General features: G+C 50.0%; 1 protein-coding gene across 27 annotated transcripts in view; it reads right to left on the bottom strand.

Annotated features, from left to right (window-relative positions):
• MICAL3 (microtubule associated monooxygenase, calponin and LIM domain containing 3) overlaps positions 1-13,096 on the bottom strand; it is a 2,019,125-nt gene that overhangs the window by 579,461 nt on the left and 1,426,568 nt on the right. The window lies entirely within an intron of this gene.

The raw sequence follows: 13,096 nt of genomic DNA, 5'->3' as shown, positions 1-13,096 counted from the left end.
GTATAGATTTCTTCGAAGGATCAGATTGTTCTCCAAAGACACATCATAACTTCATTTCGGCTACCCGGAGCCATAGTTGGCCCTACCCACCGCAGGTCGAAAGGGCTCTATGAGGGACTTCAAGAGTCACTTTTCCAGCATTGAGTAAACTTTGGGACACCTGCTGCAGAAAGCAGGGCAGAGAGCCCTGTCTCATCATTGGAGCTTTGACTGGGGTCACCCAGAAGAGCACCGGAAAGATTGATAGCACTTTAGTCATTCAGTGTGTTGGACTAACTCTGACCCTGATCTGGTATCTTTGAGGCCATGTAGGTTGATGGTAACTTTACCTTATTTTTGGTGCAAAATCAGCCCCTGTTAGTTATTTTTGGTAATGCACCTAGATTGAAACGACCTTTAGATTGCGATTGCTTTTATGGGCTATTTTTTCCAACCATTTTTCCATAAAACTTTAAAAAATACAAATCTCTAGCCCTCCTTGCATGATTTTACATTTGATGTGTCTTTTTGCTTTTTAAATGTTCTCTATTTTTATAAATTGGTTTGGGAAGTTTACTGTGTTACGCTTGTAGCTTTAGTCTTTCATAGTACCGCTTGAACGTAAGTATTTCTCAGAGAAATTAGCTACTACTTGGGCCACAGCTACAAAAGGTTAGCTAGCTAGCTGAAGCGGACAGAGGTGGCTTGCTCTACAGCATGCTCTCAAGCCACTATACAGCTGGATTATTTTCACTAAATGTTTTATCATTATTTTAATACCAAAACAATGTGAGTTGATTGTACCATGATATGGTGTTGAACTATACCTATAACGAGGTCAAACAACGGAAACGCTGTTTATTTTCGGTTACACAAAGCGCTATCTTCATATTTAGCTTGTATGATTTATGTGAAATCATCAGGGTTTACTATATTCCAGAATAAAGATGTAAAACTCTTGAGAACAAATTAGCTGAAACTGCTAGCAGTATTAAACTGCCTTTACAAAATATTGTGAGTATAGTTTAGTTAATATGCTATATTATATACATCCATATACATACATACATATATATATATATATATATATATATATATCTATATACAACAACGCTCCCAAGAGTGCCACAGACCGCAGCACCCTCTCAGAGAAAAACGGACACCAAGTCAGGTAGCGAGTGCAGCAGTGTCTTCTTTATTTTATTTTTTCATGTGTAGCAGGAGTGCCACGATCATATATATATATATATATATATATGTATTCACTAAAAGAACCAACGTTTTAAGTGATGTTATTGTTAGGTGAATATGTTAGTGACAACATTCACGTTCTGCACTAAAAAAAAAAGATGAAAAAATTCACCAGTTATACTTAGCAGAGCTAACATACGCTCCCGCTATGCACTGATTATGACCTCACATATTACTCATGGCATGTACTATGACTTTACTGATGACATCTCGAATTACATCATTGATGACATCATCCATTGAATGTGTTAGTTTGTTTTTAAATAGTGGTGGATAACTACCAATTACTTTTCTACATAATTCTGAACAGCCTCCGTTCAGCTAATGGGTGTGTTTACAAAATGCATGCACTCCTGATGCATCATAGGTGTGTAGAGGTAATGAACATTTATAAATCTTTATACTAAATGCACAAGTTACTTACCTTCGGTAATGATATATCTGTAAGAAACAGTAGTTAGTATTAGATTCTTTATCTTAGAATTAGATTCCTTAACTTAGAATATCCCCAGGCGTCAGTCTGGATCCGGAAACCTTTGCGTAGCAGTACCCCTGCTCGTCGCTAGGCGTTGTCTGCGGCTCCGCGTCCGTCGTCATTGGCGTCGGGATTACGTCGCTGGTGTACTTAGACACCGCCCTCGCGCGCTGATGTGAGTTCTTATACACAGCTTTTCCGCGCCAGAAGCGCAGAGCCATGATAAAAACCAACAAAGGTGCCATAAAACTAGGGCCCTGGAAAGGGATGACCTTAACCCTAGATATCGGTTCGCAGAACGGGGAGGATGGGTGGGGCGGTAAGGAATCTAATACTAACTACTGTTTCTTTCAGATATATCGTTACCGAAGGTAAGTAACTCGTGCATCTGAAAGAAACAGGTTAGTATTAGATTCCTTACCTTAGAATAGATACCCCAGCAATACTAACCCGGTGGTGGGTCTGCGAACCAATAATCACACCAAAAAATCCTGGAGAACGGAACGGCCGAAAAAGCCATCTCTCTGGACTTGGCTGTCCAGGCAATAGTGTCTTGCGAATGTGTGCAGAGAGGCCCACGTAGCTGCCTGACAGATGTCCTGCAAGGGGACTCCCCGACCCAGGGCAGTAGTAGTCGCCGTGGCCCGAGTGGAATGGGCACGCAGCCCCACAGGAGGCTCCTTTTTAGCCAGTGAATAACTAGCCTTGATGCACAAAATGACCCATCGAGAAATGGTCCGTTTGTGCACCGCCCGTCCCGTCTTAGCGCCCATGTAACCAACAAAGAGTTGGTCATCTACCCGGAACTGGCGTGTGCGATCCAGATAGTATGAGAGCGCACGTTTTGGGTCCAGATGGAGGAGCCTCTCTTCCTCTTTTGAGGGATGCGGAGGCGGAAAGAAGGTGGGCAAGGTGATGGACTGCCCGATGTGGAAGGCTGTAACGACCCTGGGCAGGAAAGAGGGACGTGTCCGCAAGACAACTTTGTCTGGATGGACAGAAAGGAAAAGAGGTTTAGAAGAAAGAGCCTGGAGCTCACCCACTCTCCTGGCAGAGGTGATGGCAACCAGGAATGCAGTCTTAAGAGTGAGAAGACGAAGAGGACAGTTATGAAGTGGCTCGAAGGGAACGCAGATCAAATAAGTCAGAACAAGATTCAAGTCCCACTGAGACATCACGAAAGGAACAGGGGGAAACAAATGAGTGATGCCCTTCAAGAACCTATTTACAACTGGGGACTTGAAAAGAGAGGGCTGATCAGGGAGCCTTAAGAAGGTAGAAATGGCAGAGAGGTAGCCCTTAAGAGTGCCCAGAGCAGAGCACTGCTGGGCAAGAGAAAGAAGAAAGAGGAGTACCTCAGAAAGGGGGGGCAGAGAGTGGATCCAAAGCCTTTGCTGTGCACCATGCCACAAATTTGTTCCACCTGCAGGCGTATACCAATTTTGTGGAGGGACGCCTGGCTGCCAGAATCACATCGCAGATTTCAGGAGGCAAGTCAAATGGCCTCAACTGTCGCCGCTCAAACTCCACGCATGGAGGTGGAGGCTGGACAGGTTCGGGTGGAGGACCGTCCCCTGCTGCTGCGACAGAAGGTCCTCCTGAAGAGGCAGACAAATCGGGTGATCGACTGACATGCTGAGTAGCTCGGGATACCAGTATTTTCGTGCCCAGTCCGGAGCCACAAGGATGACTTGGGCCCGGTCGCGCCTGATCCTTCTTCAGCACTCTGGGCAGAAGTGGTATAGGCGGAAAGGCGTACAACAGACAGCAGCTTCACTTGCGACGAAAAGCGTCCCCAAGCGAGTGCCGCCTAGGAAATTCCAACGCGCAGAACTGATGACATTGCGCGTTCTCGTCTGTGGCGAATAGATCTAACCAAGGCTCTCCCCACTGCTGAAAGAGACCTTGCGCCACGTCCGAGTTCAGACGCCATTCGTGATCCATCATGCACCGACGGCTGAGTTCGTCCGCCCTGGCGTTCAGGGAACCTGCCAGGTGTTGAACCACCAGGGTCACGCCCTGATGTTCCAGTCATTGCCAGAGACCCAGAGCCTCTTGGCATAGGGTCCAAGACCCCACCCCGCCCTGTCTGTTAGAGTACCACATGGCGGTGGTCTTGTCCGTGAACACCTGCACTACACTCCCCCGGACAGAGGGGAGGAATGCTTTCAGTGCAAGTCGGATCGCCCAGAGCTCCAGAAGGTTGATGTGGAGCCAGGACTCCGCCGGAGATCAGAGGCCTCTGATCTCCGCCTCTCCCATGTGGCCCCCCCAGCCCAGGAGGGACGCGTCCGTAACAACTACATGCTCCGGTTCGGGAAAGAAGGTGGGCAAGGTGATGGACTGCCCGATGTGGAAGGCTGTAACGACCTTGGGCAGGAAAGAGGGACATGTCCGCAAGACAACTTTGTCTGGATGGACAGAAAGGAAAAGAGGTTTAGAAGAAAGAGCCTGGAGCTCACTCACTCTCCTGGCAGAGGTGATGGCAACCAGGATTGCAGTCTTAAGAGTGAGAAGACGAAGGGGACAGTTATGAAGTGGCTCGAAGGGAACGCAGATCAAATAAGTCAGAACAAGATTCAAGTCCAACTGAGACATCACGAAAGGAACAGGGGGAAACAAATGAGTGATGCCCTTCAAGAACCTATTTACAAAATAAATCCCCAGGCGTGAGTCTGGATCCGGAAACTTTTGCGTAGCAGTACCCCGCTGACCCAATCGCGGTCCGTGAGCCACCACTGCAACTGTCTTGCAGTGCCCTCCGAGATCAAGACATGGTCGGACAAGTTGCCCTGATGCTGGGCCCACTGAAACTTCAGGTCCCACCCGGCGTGATGCACCAGAAGGATGCAAGAGGCCATCGTCCCCAGAAGCCGCAGCGTCAACCTGACCGAGACTCGGGATAAAGGCTGAAAGATCGGAATCAGAGCCTGAATATCCCGAACCTGCTGTTCGGGAGGATAAACCCGAAACTGTGCCGAGTCTAGAACCGCTCCGATGAAGAGGAGCTTCGGAAAGGGGCACAGGTGTGACGTCGGCAAATTGATGGAAAACCCCAGCAGGTGCAGGAGGTCAGCCGTAGTCTGGAGGTGGCTGACGACTGTCTGGGGCGAGCCCGCCTTCAACAACCAGTCGTCGAGATAGGGGAAGACTGACACCCCTAATCTGCGCAGATGAGCTGCGACCACCGCCATCACTTTCGTGAACACCCGTGGGGCGCTGGTAAGGCCGAAGGGGAGCACGGTAAACTGAAAGTGCCCGTGGCCTACCGTGAACCGCCGGTGGGCCGGCAGGACAGGGATGTGAAAATAAGCATCCTACAAGTCCAACGCTACCATCCAGTCTCCCGGGTCTAGGGCAGCTAAGACCTGAGCCAGAGTCAGCATCTTGATCTTCTCCTTTCGGAGGAAGCCGTTGACGTTCCGCAGGTCCAAGATAGGGTGTAGGCCCCATTTGCCCTTCTTGGGAACCAGAAAGTAGTGGGAGTAACAACCACTCCCTACCTCTCGCCCAGGAACGCGCTCGAGGGCCCCCTTGGCCAATCGGGCCGTAACTTCCTCCTGCAGAAGTTGCAAGTGATCCCCCGACACGCGTGGTGTTGCGGTGGCATGGCTGGAGGGGTCGCCTCGAAGGGGAGGGAGTAGCCCCTTCGGACAATTTGCAGCACCCACCTGTCCGATGTGATGTCGCGCCAGTGGAGGAGGTGATGGCGAACCCTATCCCCACTGGCGTTAAATGGGCCTGAAAGCTCGGACTAGGAGGGATTTGAGCCAGATGCTTCGGGGGTGGATGTGGACTGGCCTCGCCGTTGTCCCCTGGCACCGCCACAGCGGTTACCACGCCCATCACTGTGCTGGATGTTAGTCTGCGGCCCGTGGCTGGCAGGACATGTGGGGGTGCCCCTTACTTGGCCACGAAAGGAGCGAAAGGCAGCAGTTTGCTGGCGCGGGGCCGACAGGCCCAAGGACTTGGCCGTAGCCCTGGAGTCCTTAAAGCGCTCAAGCGCACTGTCTGCCTTGTCGCCAAAGAGGCAACGGCCATCAAACGGCATGTCCATAAGGGTGTTCTGGACATCAGCCGAAAAATTGGCGGATCTCAGCCAGGCATGGCGGCGAACCACCACTGTCGTTGCAATCGCTCTGCCTAGCGAGTCCGTGGTATCCAGCCCACATCGAATGGAATACGGTGCCGCATCTCGCCACTCCGCAAGGGCTTGAGCGAGTTTAACCCGGGCCTCCTCCGGGCATTGTGGCAGCACGTCCGCGACCGTGTCCCACAGAGAGTGGGTATAACGGCCCAAAAGGCATGCGGTGTTGACCGACCACAACCCCAAGTGAGAACATCTTTTTTCCGTACTCTTCATACCTTTTGGATTCCCGATCAGGGGGAGCTGTTGGGAATGTGGTCTGGGAATTAGAGGCCTGGATAACCAGGCTCTCAGGGGTGGGGTGGGTGGACAGGAAACAAGGGTCGCCCGGGGCTGGGCGGTGGCATCTGGCCACGTTCATATCTATAGGAGGACCTGTAGCGGGCCTGGACCAAGTGCTTAACAGAACGTCAGTTAAGGCCTCATTGAACGGCAGTAGAGGCTCCGAAGAGCTTGCCTTCGGTTTGATGACCTCAGTGAGAAGGTTAGTCCTCACGGCCGCGACGGGGAGCTCAAGAGACAAGGCCTTGCCTGCCCTCGTCAACACCACACTGTAGGCAGCCCCCTTCTCCGTAGCCACGGTAGGAGGGGAGACAAATCCAGTGCCGGGCGAAGTGTCCAAACCACTGGCCTCCCCTAGTTCACCTGCCCAGTCCTGAAAAGACTGGCACTCCCGTGCCAGAGGGTCCTCAGACCCCTCCCAATCCGCTTCGTCCTCCATCTCCTGGTACTCAGGTTCAAATGATGGGGCCGGATAATAGAAGTATGGCACTTCTCTCGGCGTCAAATGCAGCGTCGTTCGATGCCGTTCCGGCGCCGGAACCGGATCAAGGGGGGGAACGACGTCGCCCGGAGACACCCTAGGAGTCGACGCCAGCGGAGGGGGTCGTTAGGTCGACCAGCGGCGACCCAGATCTGGCGGGGCCCTGCGGTGTCGAGACTGAAGTCGCCGACGGCACCGGGGCCGAAGCACCCAACGGCGCCGGGGCAGGAGCACCCGGCCTGCTTGGGCTCCCAGTCGGGACCGCGGGACCCGAAGGCGCCGCGGAATCCGACAGAGGAGTGAGCGACCTCATGGCCGTGAGGAAGGCATCGATCTCCTCCGGCGTCACGTTCTGCCCAGGGACCGGCGGATATGGAGCAGGCCGCGACGCCTGCGGCTCCGGCGGAGCAGCGGGGGCGGTGTCGCCCGAACCCCAGGCAGCGTCGCGCGAGCATCGGGAGGAGTCAGAAGAGCGATGTCGCTTCTTCGACTTCTTGTGCCTCTTACCTGAGGACTTGGAGCCTGACGATTGGTGGCGACTCACCGAGCTGTGATGACTCCGGTCCCTCGACCTCCTCCTGGACCAGGACTTCGAGCAGGGCGGGGCCGACTGCCGGAGCTCGAGGCACTTACGGGACCACTCCCGTCTAGCTTTTGACGTCAAGGCCCGGCAGTCGGGGCACGACTTGTCATCGTGGTCGGCCCCTAAGCAATACAGACACCGGCGATGGGGGTCGGTAACCGACATCAGTCGGTTGCAGTCGGCACAGGGTTTGAACCCAGGCATCCCTACCAGCACTGATGGAGTCGTTTGACTCGACAAACAGATCAAAAGGATGGAAAAAGTGTAGTCAAAAAATTACTAAAGGGTACCACTTTTTCCGGATCGGCGCTTGCTGGCGCGGAAAAAATTAGAACGGACGTCAGCGCGCAAGGGCGGCGTCTAAGTACTCCGGCAACGTCATCCCGGCGCCAACGACAGACACGGAGCCGCAGGCGCCGCGCAGGGGTACTGCTACGCAAAAGTTTCCGGATCCAGACTCACGCCTGGGGATATTCTAAGGTAAGGAATCTAATTCTAAGATAAGGAATCTAATACTAACCTGTTTCTTTCAGATAGTAACTTTTTGTGCAGATGACTGTTGATGACTTGTATCACACAAGTTTTTTTAGTTCTGAAGAAAAAGTTTTCAACAGGGCAAAGATTTTACATAGTAGATACTAAGTATTGCAAGCAGCTTAGAGTTTTTAAACAGAATTGTTGTAGCATGTCAATTTCAACAGAACATAAACAACTGTGCACCAGGTACTAACCCATGTACATGTGCTTGTTTAGCTTCAAAAGATGGGCTATCTGTAAAGTTTTCACCACAGTAAGAAGGCTGCAGGTAGTATGACTTTTAGCATCTTCAGACATTAGGTATTTTTTAATGAATAGTCTCTTTAGACAAGTTTAGCACAGAGTAGAACTCTGATCTTAATAGTCACATTTTAATACTCTGGTCTATTTTGCATGAGCGTCTCACTGTGTCAACAGTGCGGAACAGAGTAAACTCTCTCCATAGAGTAAACCTGTGTTCAGTATCCACTTTTCTACTCATATCCACTTCATTTCTAACTGTAGATTCGATGACTGAAGAGTTTGATACAGATAAAGGCTGTCTGTAGTAGGGCATTAGTTATCTAAAAGAAGTTGAGTAACTGGACAAACTTGGTTTACTCTTTACAGATGTATAAAGATTGAACACTGTGTGCAGCAGGATTCAATCTGTGGTTAATTCTTAATCTGAACTCGGCTACCCATGAAGTGTATGATATAGGGCAAATGCTGCACATGACACACAAACTTGCTACACCTAAGGGATTTGGATGTGTTATGGCATTACTGATGCTTCATATAATTTAGAGCTATTTTGTACTTACATTTAGACCTCGAATGCCATACACTTTTGTAGACTAATGTGTACAAAAGAAGCTTTGATGATGTCATCAGTGATGCAATTTGAGATGTCAAATGATGTAATAGAACATGTCATGAGTGATGTAATATGTGAGGTAATAAGCAGTTGCAGTGCCTCGCCCTTATGGAATGTGGACCCAGGAGATGGACTTTCCAGGGCTTATAATGGCCTGGAGAGGGAGGGTCATGCGTCTCCTCCCCGTGAAGAATGCGGCCCCAGTGGATGGAGTCCCCGGGGCTCTAAAAGGGATCTGGGAGGGGTTCCACAGCAACACCCCTCCCCCATATATTTTTTTACCAATGGGGATGGTCATTTTGTTTACCACAAGTCTACAGGAGTACTGCAAGATGGTGGCAAAAATCAAGATATTTTTTCTCCAATTTTGCCCAAGTGTGTGTGCAGATAGTTATATATATATATATATATATATATATATATATATATATATATATATATATATATATATATATATATATATATATTCATTCATTCATTCTAACTTCAGGACAGTGGAACAAGTCCTGTAAAGGATACTGCAACATTTTACTCATGATGCTGTCAGCCAATCAGAGGGCTCGCTTCTGCAGGAGTCTGATTCCCACAGAAAAGAATTGGCACCTGGGGGAACTCCCTGGTTCAATGAAACCACTCTAATTTTAAAAACTGGGTTCTCTGGACTCTTGTGGGGGATCTTCGAACCCAACAGTCCAGATATACAAATACATTTGAACCTCAATTACTCAAAAACGACTGAATAGATGTGCACCAAATCCATTCAAGGAAGATTTGGTCTGACACAGACTACAAGGCCCAGGAAACATTGCGTTCAAGCCCATCTGAGGATAGGCGGGAATATTCTAATGCTTACGACTATTGATGAGGATCCCCTGGAAGAGAATTATTATTAATATGGGTGTGTCGTACAACACAAACTTTTGTCGAGCCTCTGATGAAGAGCAATCTGCTCAGAAACGCGTCAGGCTTTTAATGATCGACACAAGAGCTACAAATCTGATTGGGAGACGAAACCTAACCTTACCCGAGTGAACGCCTCTGTGCGAGCTGCTGGTCGAGTGCGCCTTTGCCTGTGGGCATTCAGGAGCAGATATATATATATATATATATATATATATATATATATATAATCACGTTACGCTCCAAACAGCTTTGTCAGGTGTATAAGGAGAAACGGACACTCCAATGCACTCCGGTTGCAGGTTCTTTTTTATTTAAATTTTATCAAGTGAAATGCATGTGCAATCCAAAAAGACGCGTTTTGGCGATCCCAGTCACCTTGTTCACTTTAAACGCTATATATATATCTCCATGTCATCATGAGTGAAATGCATGTGTCATCAGTGAGGTCACTGACCATGTCATGAGTGATGTAATATGTGAGGTCATAAGCAGTGCATTGCATGGCATACGTTATAAGTATAGTTAGCTCAGGTAACTAGAACTGCTGAATTTCTATGGTTTTGTACAAATTAAATCTGAGCCCAACTATAACGTCTCTGTAACCCTTGTTTTTTTCCAGTGTTTTTCTAAGGTTTTTTAAATTTTCTTTCTTAAATAAAACGGCTCTGTAACCTTTGGTTTTTTAAGTGAATCTCTATGGTTTTTTAACTACTGGGTAATTTTGCAGAGTGGTCGAAAAAGGGGATGGGGCCTCCAACCAGCTCTCAGCAATCCTGCTGTGTGGGACTTACTACTGGCAACAGGAGAGCTTCTTGGCCCCTAAAGACCCTCCGTATCCAAAGGGACTTCACTCCAAACATGCGCCAGGATGTGCATCAGCAGAGTGGTAGAGAAAGAGGGCAGGGCCTGCCCCCCAGCTCTCAGCAATCCAACTGCATGGGACTTACTGCTGGTAACAGGATGGCTTTTTGGGCCTCAAGGAACCTCAGCAGCCAAGGGCACTTCATCCCCCAGCCAGTAGTGGACAGGAGATGCGTTGCCAGAGTAGTGGACAAAGGGGGCAGGGCCTGCACAAGTTCACAGCAATTCCGCTATATGGCACTTGCTGGTGGTGATAGGAGGGTTTGCTGACCACCAAGGACCCTCTGTAGCTAAGGGGACTTCATCCACCAACCAGTAGTGCACCACAAGGTGTGTTTGCAGAGTGGTGGAGAAAGGGTGAACGGTCTCCCACAAGCTCTCAGCCATCCTGCTGTCTGGGACTTTCTGCAAGTTATAGGAGGAGTTTTTGGTCCCCAAAAACCATCAGTCGACAAGGGGACTTCATCCCCCAACCAGTACTGTGCCAGGAGGCGTGTTTGCAGAGTGCATGAGAAAGGGGTCGGCCATGGGTGATCTCTAAGCAATCCCGCTGTGTGAGACTTATTGGAGGTAACAGGAGGGGTTGTTGCAGCAACAAAGGGCCCTCTGCAGCCAAGGGGACTTCCTCCCCCAACCAGTACTGCCCCAGGAGCAGCTTTTGTAGAGAGCTGCAGAAAGGGTGCCGCTTTAGGTGACCTCACAGCAATCTGCTGTGTGGGACTTACTGGAGGTAATAGGAGGGGTTGTTGGCTGCCAAGGACCCTCACTATCCAAGGAGACTTCATCCCCCCACAGGCTTTGTGCCAGGAAGCAGAGTGGATAAGAAATGGGACGGGGCCTCCGGGAACATGCCCAGGAGGACTGTCATAAAAAAAATGTTATTAACTTTGTTAGTGAAGAGGGGGAATGCATGGTCACTCTCCCCGGGTCAATTTTGGTCCCGGGGACCCCATTCCCTAGGGCCTGACCTTTTTTTAAATATATTTTTTATTAGGGGAGGGGGACGCGCGGCCCCCTGGGGCCCAGTCAATACACTATGGGGAGGGGGGCCATGGGGCCACCCTCTGCCCGGGAATACCATCACGTGGGGCCAGGTCTCTCTATCCTGTGTTGGTGACCGCGGTTCCTGCTGGCTCCCCGGCTCCTGCGGGAGTCTGCACTGCTTTGACAGAGAGGAGGTTACTTAAAGGCCATTGGCACACCGAAACTTGAGGGGGCTGCCCTGCAAGGCAAGTGGAGGGGCCCCCTCCAGCTCAATCAGGAGCTCTGCAGCCAGAGTGCTGTACTGAGGGGGCCCCATGGAGCTTGGGGGGCCCCCGCACCGCAGGGGCCTGTGTTACACCCCTGTGAAAGGCAGCACTCTGTTATAGCGTTGCTTTTATCTGTATCTCTGCACACATATTTGTGTTCAGAGAAACAGATGAAAACTCTGCTTTCTGCAAGCTGGAGCTGTCAAACAACACTCCCCAGGGCCATAAATGGCTTCACAAGGGAGACTGGACCTGCTGAAAATAAAAATGAAAAATTGTTTTTGGGCCCTGGGTGTCACTGGGGCCACTGACACCCCTCCACTCCCCCCTTCAAGAGGGTATATCTACTCGGTCCCCTTCTCGTTTACCTTTTTTTGTGGGACCCGGCTCAAGCCGAGCTGAGGCCCAAGATGGCTGAAAACACTTCCTGGATTGAAGTCTTAGCAGCCAATCAGATCTCAGCATGAGAGCGGGAGCGGTTGCGGATCCTGCGAGTCCCTATATATACAAATTTGGATTTCGGTTACTTACCTTCACTAATGCTTTTTCTGGTGGATACAGTATCATCCTGTGGATTACTCGCCTTTTGATTAGCTCCATGCGCCTTGAAGACCAGAGGTCTTCTGGAGAAACTGGACGAAGCATAGAATAGACACAAACGAAGCAAAAGACTTGAAGAACAGAAAGACTAGGAGCAGCAGGAGTCTTCCTTGATGCAGTCTCGGTTCCAGTCAAGCTCCAACAAAGTCCAAGTGTCCAGACAACTGAAGAGCGATGTAGTTTCAGGTTGGAGTCTGGTCCCACGACGAATCTGAGGGCCCACCCACAGGGGAGCCCTTAAGTACCCTAAGGGAAGGAAAGGATTGGGATGACTCGGGGGTCCCTTCCAGAAGACCGGCTCGACAGAGGGGAGGATACTCCCATGCCCTTTGTCCAGTTTAGAGCCAGAGCGGGAACCAAGGGTGCCTGATTTGGTTCAAACTGGATTATGCAAGGAGGGCACTAAAGTGCCCTTTAAAGCAGCCTGGTGGTGCTGGCCCCCAGCATAATACACTAAGTCCTGTCTGGGAGGTTGTCACACCTCTCTGTGACAGGAAACCTATTGTTCTACCTTCCCATGCTCGAGCCAGGCTCAGCAGCAGGTGGGCAGAAACTGTTCTGGGAACGGCAGCAGCACTAGCTTGGTTGTAAACCCTGAAAGGCTGTTACCGGGAATAAGGGGTAGGGTTCCCTAGGCCCCCCCCCAGTACATGAGATCATACTTTCAACACTGGAATCGGTGTTGGGGTACGATTCCAACATGTTTGATACCAAACCGGTTTCGGTACAGCTATTATATAGTTCGACATCTTGTAATGACTGATGTCCACTATATGTCTTAAAATGGCTGTCCGCAGTTACAAATCCTGGATAATCGACTCCAAAGTTTGTAGCGATGTCTTGCTCATGCAGGGGAACCCTCACACTTGTAACCAAGCACCCTGATCTCAG

Source organism: Lissotriton helveticus, chromosome 1_1 (genome assembly GCF_964261635.1).
Source record: "Lissotriton helveticus chromosome 1_1, aLisHel1.1, whole genome shotgun sequence".
Taxonomy (NCBI): domain Eukaryota; kingdom Metazoa; phylum Chordata; class Amphibia; order Caudata; family Salamandridae; genus Lissotriton; species Lissotriton helveticus.
Note: the sequence above shows the minus strand (reverse complement) of the source record. Positions and strands in the feature narration are given on the sequence as shown.